The following is a 9177-nucleotide window of genomic DNA, read 5'->3' as shown; positions in this document are numbered from 1 at the left end:
CATGGCTCACTCGAAGTTGCAGTTCTTTTTTTCTTTTTTTTTTTAACTAGGCATTTAAAATTGAGGTGCTTTGCTTGCAGGTGACCTTCATTAACTGGCAAATTTAACTTTCTTTTCCAACCATGGTAATAAGTAATAACTGTTCCAATGCCTGATCAGTGACTTTCTGATTTGTATTCAAATTCAGACAATCTTTCTCAAACCATTCAATACTGTTTATGCATCTGTAAATCAAGCCAGTGACTAAAATATCAAATCGCGTTGTTCCTCTTAGTAGGATAAAAAAATAATCTTATTTAAACTGATTAAAATGTATGCAGAGAGTAATCAAAGAACGCTCCATTTCCAATAGCCCAAGCTGTCAATCACACAACGTGAGTTTTTGGAGACTTGCCAAAACTCGTTACGTTCTCAATGCTGCTGTTACACTGCATAATGAAGCTCTTACTATACTGCATGTTTGCATTATTTGGTGAAAGCATTCGTGAGTGCAGAAATTGGCTAGCAATGCTGCTATCTTTTCATTCATGTGATCAACAGACCGTCTGCTCAATGCTCATCACTGCAACCTTTCATGTGATGGAATAGATCTAAATAGCAATCTTGATAGCTGTAAAAGTATTTGAGAGATTTCCACATGTAATGCTAGCTATTTAAATGCAAACATGTCAACCAATCACAGCAGTGGGCGTTTACACAAGTTTAACAGCAGACACGCCTCTTCAAACAGAGCGTTGAAATCTGAGGCTAAAATCAGGATAGGAAAATTGCCTTTATATCTAAATTATGACAATTTTTCATGTAAAAATCATAGTAACATATAATAAAATAGTCCAGTTCATGACCCCTTTAACAGCTTTTAAGCCTGGGTAAGGAAGCATTTCACACTTGTTATTTAAAAAAGGGGTTAGCACTGCTTTTTACCTGGGGTTATGAAACCCAATTCTGATTCTACCAGACTCTTGTACATTTCATTTGTACAGAGAGTCTGGCCTCTCTCCATTGACAAGCGTTAACTTATTTGATGGCGGGTACTCTGTTGAAGTTTAAAACTATTGGATCTGCCCAGAGTCACTCTGGATCTAACCAATCGCTAACGTTTGGTCGTGACGTATGACGACTCAAACTAGCGCTCAACGTCATCGTTCTCAGCCACTCCCTCTGTTCGCTGATTGGACCTGTAAAAAATTGATCGGAGAAAACCCAAGAATACACCACAATCCCAGACCTAGTACTGAAGGAAAATGAAAATTGAGCGGAAGTACGTAGGAGGGCGGAGCCAGGCTAATGAAACCCTGCTCTGGAGCAGGATTAGCTCTGCTTTTATTGTGTTAACTCCACGTTGCGGTGCCAAACTTGTACAGTGTGAAGTGATGCGGTGTTAGAATGTTACAACTATGCTTAGCAACTGACAACTAATCGTGAGCCTTCTATTCACGCACTTTAGGCAGTCACGGAAACACAGCGTGGTGTCTGGGGATTTAGGAATGTGCAGTGTGAAACGACAGCTTATGAAAAACCAGGATTAAATGAAACACCCGTTTCCGCTGATTGGCCAACATCAAATCGTGCCGTCATCAGTTACTCAGTTATGCGCAACAGAATAATAGTAATACGGCCCGATCAATAATACTTATTTACTTGCACAGAAAAAGTAGAAACATTTTTGTTTAAGAAAATTCCAGGTTTAATGTATATTTTCAATTTGATTTCACACTTTTATTAACTAGTGCAGCCAAACAAGAGCTGCATTTACAGTAATTAAACTACAGTCTTCACATCCACTTTACAGAAACACAAAGTCGGTCACACAAAACAGGTGTGAAGATGTGTCTTAATGACCAAATATAAATTTAAATTTAGTTAAATTTAACCCCTCTGATAAATCAAGTCATATTATAACAATAATTTCGGTTTTGCGTATCTACCCCGAAGTGATACAATTCTGTATCAAAATTTGAAGGCCAGACAAGTAGTTTGTTAAGGCTTGGTTTTTCAGGGAATTACAAACCTGCGCACATATATTCAAACGCGCAAAACTATAGAATTAATTCTTGATGCACACGTGAGCGCCATCAGCGTTTCTCACAGGTTTGCGTTTAAAGTCTGTTTAGAGAGAACGGTGTCGTCTTAGCGGCCCCTAATTTAATAACTAATGATCGTTCAAAATCAAAACTAAATTTAGCTGGAAAGTATCTTTATTCAAGAACCGCTATAAAGCCAAAACAATCTCTGTTACCTTAAATTATCCGTTTATCACTGTTAAGCAGCTTTGAAACAATCTACATTGTTTAAAGCGCTATATAATGAAGATGACTTGACTTGATTTGACTTGACGTCCTCTGAAAGACATTTTTGGCAACAACCATCTCAATTTTTCTAATTGTCCTTTTGTTTTTATCATGACAACAATATCATTAGCATAAGCTGATAACTTAATTTTACATTCAGATTGCGGTATACTAATTCTTGATAACCAAACTCTCTTAGCGTCTGCCAGAGGTATTTATGCTCAACCCGGTCAAAAGCTTTTTCCTGGTCTAAGGAAATAAGACCAAAGTCTAGACCCAATGATCCAGAAATGTCTCTAATTAAATGAATATGGTCAAAAATAGATCAATTGGGAACACAGTATGTCTGGTCTACATGGATGACCCCACCAATCACTTCTCTCAATCTAATCACTAAGGCTTTGGATAAGATCTGACACAGGTCTCCAGTTCTTTATGTTTCTGAGGTTTCCTTTCTTCGGTAGAAGGGTGATCAAAGAATGCATATTTCTATTTTGGCCATTTTTCTTTTCAAGTCCAAAAAAATTTGGTTGGGCCATCCATCACTACACTTTGAAAACCGTCTATGTGAACCGATTGAAACTTTTTCAACGTCATTGTAAAAGATCACTACTCTTCATTTGTTGCTATCCAGTGATAAACTAGATGTCCTGTGGTTTCTGTATTTTTTCCACAGGTTATTCATGGTGACGTTCCCTGCAGTGATTGAGTCTGGATCTGATGCCAAATTATGCATATCTCTTCTGAAGCCCCAAGAGAGTCTCACAATGACAGTTTCTCTGCTTGATGAGAAAAACAGGACAACTCAACTTGTGCAGCAAGTTTCTTCAACATCGTTTCACCGCTGCTTTAGCTTCCAGGTCTGTCATGAGACATATGCCTTTTTTTTTTTTTTCGTCTGGTTTGTTAACTGAGTTTCTCCACAGGCTCCTCGAGTAGATAGAGAATCTGTGCAGAAGCTGAAGGTGGACGTTCAAGGGAAGGTCTTCAGAGCGACTGAAGAGAGGAAAGTCATGTTTAGACGTTACCGGCCTTTGACCTTCATCCAAACAGACAAACCCATCTACAATCCAGGACAAACGGGTGAGCTGTGAATGTCCCTTGGTTTAATATTAGATGTGTAGAAAGTCCATTACGATACAAGTTTTGATCAAGTGCTAAGTGGTTTATCTCCTGGATGGTAACAGCTGGCCCAACAAACTGCTGCAGAATCTGACTACAAACCAGAAAGGACTTGTCACGTTCTCCCTCAGCACTGCTAATCTTCCTAAAGCTGCTCTCAATCTTGTGGTACGATTTGCTCTGTTTTGTGAAATGGACGTCTCTCACATGAAACTGATTCAATTCGTTGTTCCCCAGGCAAGTGCGACTCCAGAGGTTGTTTATGGTTACAAATCGCCATACTTCACTACAGATACAAGGGTTGTTCAACTTCTCCAAACTGCTTCTCCTGACAACCCATCATTTAGTGAACTGACTATAGTGAAGCTTGAGCAGCCGCTCAAATGTGGTGCTGCATTTCCAGTGACTGTCAAGTATTCTTTTGTTGGAGAGGCTGGTGACTACAGCACTGAAATCATCTATATGGTTAGTGGACATTCATTTAGTAGCTTTTTTTTTTCAGTTTGTTCAGCACCTTTTATGCATCCATTTGTCTTGTCAGGTCATGTCCAGAGGATTGATCGTTCTCCATGGATTTCAGACGGTCACAGCAAGGGCTTCTAATACAGTCACGAGCGGCTCTGTGTCTTTCCAGCTGTCTGTCAGTGTCGATATGGCTCCAGCAGTGCAGATTCTGGTCTACTGCGTTCTGCCCAGTGAGAATGTTGTTGTTGGTAGTGCGTCGTTTGACACAGAATCATGTTTCCAAAACAAGGTATGATGTGCACTGGCATCTTCTGTCTTTAAGTGAGGAATGGGTATGTATCCTATAGCCTGTCAATTCTTGTCCCAGGTGTCTCTACAGTTCTCTCCTGCTACGGCTGTTCCTGCGGAGGAAAGCGTTCTGACAGTCTCTGCTCAAGCAGGGTCTCTGTGTGGCATCAGTGCTGTAGATCAGAGCATCCGGATCATGGAGCCAGGAAGACGTTTGAGTGCGGAAATGGTATCTGCTTAAAATAAATATTAATAAATCACTACTTATTATCAATTATAAATATTTTGATCAGTTAATAGAATTTAACTTTAATGTGGAGAAATGTAATATTACAATCAATAAACCTGTTTTTCCCATGAACACAATTTAATTCTGAGAAATGCACATTTCTGGGGTATGGGAAATGTCTCCTACAGTACTACTCAAGAGCAAGTAGTCAAAATCTGCATGATTAGGGACTCCAGTATATGAGCATGAAACATGGACAACTTCATGTGACATGAACAAGACTTTAACTAGACTAAACTTAAACTACTCTTAACATACACATGCATATGCATGCAAGTTGTAGCATTGTTTGAAATTCAGCAGATCAACAGCCTTGAGCAAACAATCAGTTTGGTTACAACACGCCCTTTAAAGGGGTAAGGATACTTAATGTATCAAATGAGACTAAGTTTGATACTTGCATGCCTCGCCCATTTGATTAACTGTCCTGATGCAATTTGTTGAGGCTCCAGTTGATCTTTGCTGATGTCTTGATGAGAGAACCAGTGGGAATCAATCTTTGGTGACTGGAAAGACAAGGCCACAGCCTGGCACAAGCTTGGGGGTCCTTTGAAATCTTCTAGTTCAGCATCTTCACATCAGGATTTCTCAGACTTTATTGGATTTCTAAGACGTTATCTTGTTTTTTGGGGCATTTTTTTTAAAGCGTGTGAAGATGTCACACCCTCTGGAGTTGTGTGAGCTAATTTGGAGGGAATTTCTTTTTGACCATTTGTTCTAGTAGGCCGTTGAATATGTAACTTGATTGACGCATTGGTTTAAGAATCCTTAAGATTTTCTAAACACCCAATGTAAAGACTTAATGTGTCTTGTAACTGTTTGGGATGTTAGTTTTGAGGGAAGTTTCATTGACCTTTAGTGGGAGAGTTTGCTGGATTATTCATTAAATGATGGGGAATTATGTGTCTGATTTGGTCCAGATGCTACACCTTTTTAGACCTAAACTGAAGTGGGATTCTAATCTGATGTGTGCCACACTAAAATATTCAGTTTACTGCAGATCAAAGACAGGGAAACCCCTGTCATGCCATAATTGAACTAATTTAACCAAATTGAAGACATTTGTCCTTTTTTAAAATGTGATAACATTATGACTTTGGCTGCGTTCCAAACCGCATACTTCCCTACTATTTAGTATGGGAAAAAGAGTAGGCGAGCGAAAAAGTATGTATGAATCCAAAAGAGTAGGCGAGAATTACCTGGGTGACGTACTAATTATTGCGAGATTCGGACTTAAGTGCGTTCGAATATGCCTACTTTCCTACTATATAGTAGGTGAAAACAGTAAGTGAAGGAAGCAGTACGTTCGAAACATCAGTATTCATAAAAGAGTAGGCGAGAAGTTCCCGGATGGCTTACTGCTTCCGGCCCGATTTTTGAGTGCTCAACCGATGGATACTCTTCTATCCCAGGAGGCCACGCGAGAGGATACGTCATTATCAAACATCACGGAGATCAGCGAGTCAGCGACGCGGTGGGTTTCCAAATGTGAGTAAACACGGTTTCTTGTGTTAAAATTGCATGTGTTAAACTACTATAGAGTAAACGTTTTAACTGTTGAAGGTGTAAATGAGTTAGACAGTATAGTATAGTTGTGATTGTGCTGTAAAAACACGTTTTAGTATAGCTCTAGCTGACAGGGGAGCTCCAGTAAGGACACGTAAGTTAACGTTACGTCTCTAAACTGGATTTACATAAACCAAAAACATCTTAAAGACGCTTATTTTAAACGTCTATTTATATCTGACAGGTAAATCTTCTATATGTATTGCAGAAGAGCACATCACAACATGAAATAGACATCTGAGTGATGTATGTGTGCTATTATGTAGAACATATCTATAAATTAACTAAACATAAGTTATCTATTTTATTTGTCCATTAGTAGCCTATACTGTTGATAAATTGGGGAACATTAATGTTGGATAAAAAGTTAAAACAACCTCAACATGTAAATGTAGTGTTGACCTCATAAATCACAGAGGTTATGTTAATCTTGTCTGGATGTTACAGGGACAGAAGAACAGATGTGCGTTTATTCGATGAAGAGAGGCTCATGAAGCTGAAGGCTTTGAGTGAGTATACTACAGAAATGAATAACAACAACTATTTAAATATGAAGCTGTAGTTTATTTTAATTATTCTAATTTCAAACAGAACTATTACAGCCCTTTTCTGATTCTTGATTTCTGTGCATTTGCTGCACAGCTTTTGTGGTGGAGCAGGACCGGCAAGGAAAGATGATGGCGGCATTTGTGAAAAAAAGCGTTTTTGTTTTCTAAATAATACTGAAATCAAATTACATTGTGCCGTTAAAATGACTGCTTTTGTGTTATGCTTGTGCATTTTTGTAGGATCTGAAATGTCAGCAGACTGGTGTGAGCACTGAGGATGAGGAGCACAGAGCTGAATCCTGGAGATGGTGCCATGGACGAGACCCTCCATCACTCCACTGGCCCTTATGAGTCCCTCCATCACTCCACCGGCCCTTTTTGCCTCAGATTGTGAAGCACAACACATCACGCAACAACCTCCGGCACGGCTCACCTCCGGCGGTCCGCTGGTTTAATCAGAATAAAGCCGCAGAATGGGAACCGCTGTGTTGAGAAGATGGCAGTAGATGTGGTTCAGCGCCTGTACATACATGATTGTAGTTTGAATAAAGCTTTGTTTCATGTGTTGACTTGTATATGCATTTGTTTATTGTGTGATGGTGACTTTCATTCATTAATTTACTCATTTATTAATATTTATCATTGTTGTCAGTAAATAAAATATAATTAATTAATTAATGCTTTAATTAATTGTTTGAATGAAAATGTAGATGTTTACAATATACACATCTAGAGTGTACTTATGCATAGCTATGTCCTATGCCATACATTACATTTTGTTTGTTTTATTAAATTATATAATTTTCAGTAAAAAGTAATTTAATTAAGTATTGGTCAGTATTTGTCATTGTTATTATTGTATGTTTTGGGGTGGGATAGCAATGCAATTCATTCTGGGGTAGCCTAATATTGATTTGTAATATTAATGATACGTATGAAATCAACAGTTTTCTCCAAAGGCGAATCTTCATGCTCAACGTCTCCTTTGTGCAGACATTACAAACGCTGAGGAAAACCATTCTAGGGCTGTCGAGTTACTGATGTTATGAGGTGTGTGTATATATATACTGTATATATATATATATATATAATCATGGGTTTGCATACATAATATGAGATTTTATAGGAAAAAAAATAATATCTTAATATATATTTTCTTAAATAATTCATTATAATACATTTAAAAAATGCATTTTTTGTTATTTATAGGCCTGAGGGATGAAACGAGAGTTAAATTCAACATGGAAAAGAGGAAAACAGCAGTAAGCCACTTTTGCTTGTGGATGAAAATGTTTGGATATAAAATAAAGAAATTAACTAAATATTCAAGAGATGACAATTTGGGGGATTTCGTAATAAAAATAAATAATATCGTTAACGGTGGGTCTCATATGTAGGGTTAAATATAAGAACTTAAATCAACCCTAAATGTATTGAATACATTGTATTCACAAAATAAATGGGCAGCAGTTTATTAAAAAAGACCATAAAATGAGCAAGTTTGATCAATATCAAGATATTTACAGATAGATTAATTAAACGTGTCGTTCAAATCTTTTAAGTTGTTGCACTTGTGATAACGCGGCGTCGTAGGTCACATGATAACGTCAACATGGCAGATGTCCGGTTCGCATTCATACTTAACGAGATTTGGCTATAAAGTACCTACTCTTTTAGCGCTCGTTAGTATAAGTACTTATTAAAATTAAGTACCTACTCATTGAGTATGCGGTTTGGAACGCAGCAACTTTTTCGCTCGCCTACTCTTTTTCCCATACTAAATAGTAGGGAAGTATGCGGTTTGGAATGCAGCCAGTGGTTCAGAAAGCCTCATTTTGCCATCTCTAGGCTTGTTTGAGATGCGCCTTGCCTCGCCTGAAATGTAGTCGAGAGTAGGCGGCTGCAGTGAGGGGAGGAGTGAAAAAAGTACAGGCAAGCCGGACAGTTCTCTCTTCTCACAGTGGATCTGACACCTGTGAGATCAAAGATGGATATCGCGGGATTCACGCTCGTGCACAGTGTTGCTAATAAACTGGATGTAATTTAAGTTCTGTTGCTTAAATATGAAAATAAATATAATGAACAAGACACCCAAATCACTTGTTAGGCTATATAATCCCATTCCAAATACGTGTTTATCAGTCTTTTTTTTTCTTTAATACATGTGTTTATATATATATATTTTAATTACATAATCACATAATCCATATAGAGATCGCACTGTCAGAGAGTTTGGGAATATTCACAGATCATTTATACACATAAAACATGATATCAGAGTTTTAATATCAAACATTTTAAAAGAGAACATTACATCATGGTTGTTTAAACCAATGAGCATTAAGCTGTGTCGTCAGTAAGTCGTTTCCCATCATGCTTTTGATCCGCGCAGTCGGTGGAGAGCAACTGCGCGCAACTGCAGAATCCGACAGGTGTGCCTTGCGCTCGCGAGAGATTTTTGACATACGTCAGCATGACATCAGAGCCAGGCGGAACGCAGTCGGACACATTTCTAACCGGCATGCATCTCGCGGTGATCACCGGTGATCGGTTCTGCGCAGATTTTGCTCATCTCAAACCAAGGGGGTAATCCATCCGCCGGAAACTG

Source organism: Phoxinus phoxinus (assembly GCF_949152265.1).
Source record: "Phoxinus phoxinus genome assembly, chromosome: 1".
NCBI lineage: Eukaryota > Metazoa > Chordata > Actinopteri > Cypriniformes > Leuciscidae > Phoxinus > Phoxinus phoxinus.
This window is presented reverse-complemented; position numbering follows the sequence as displayed.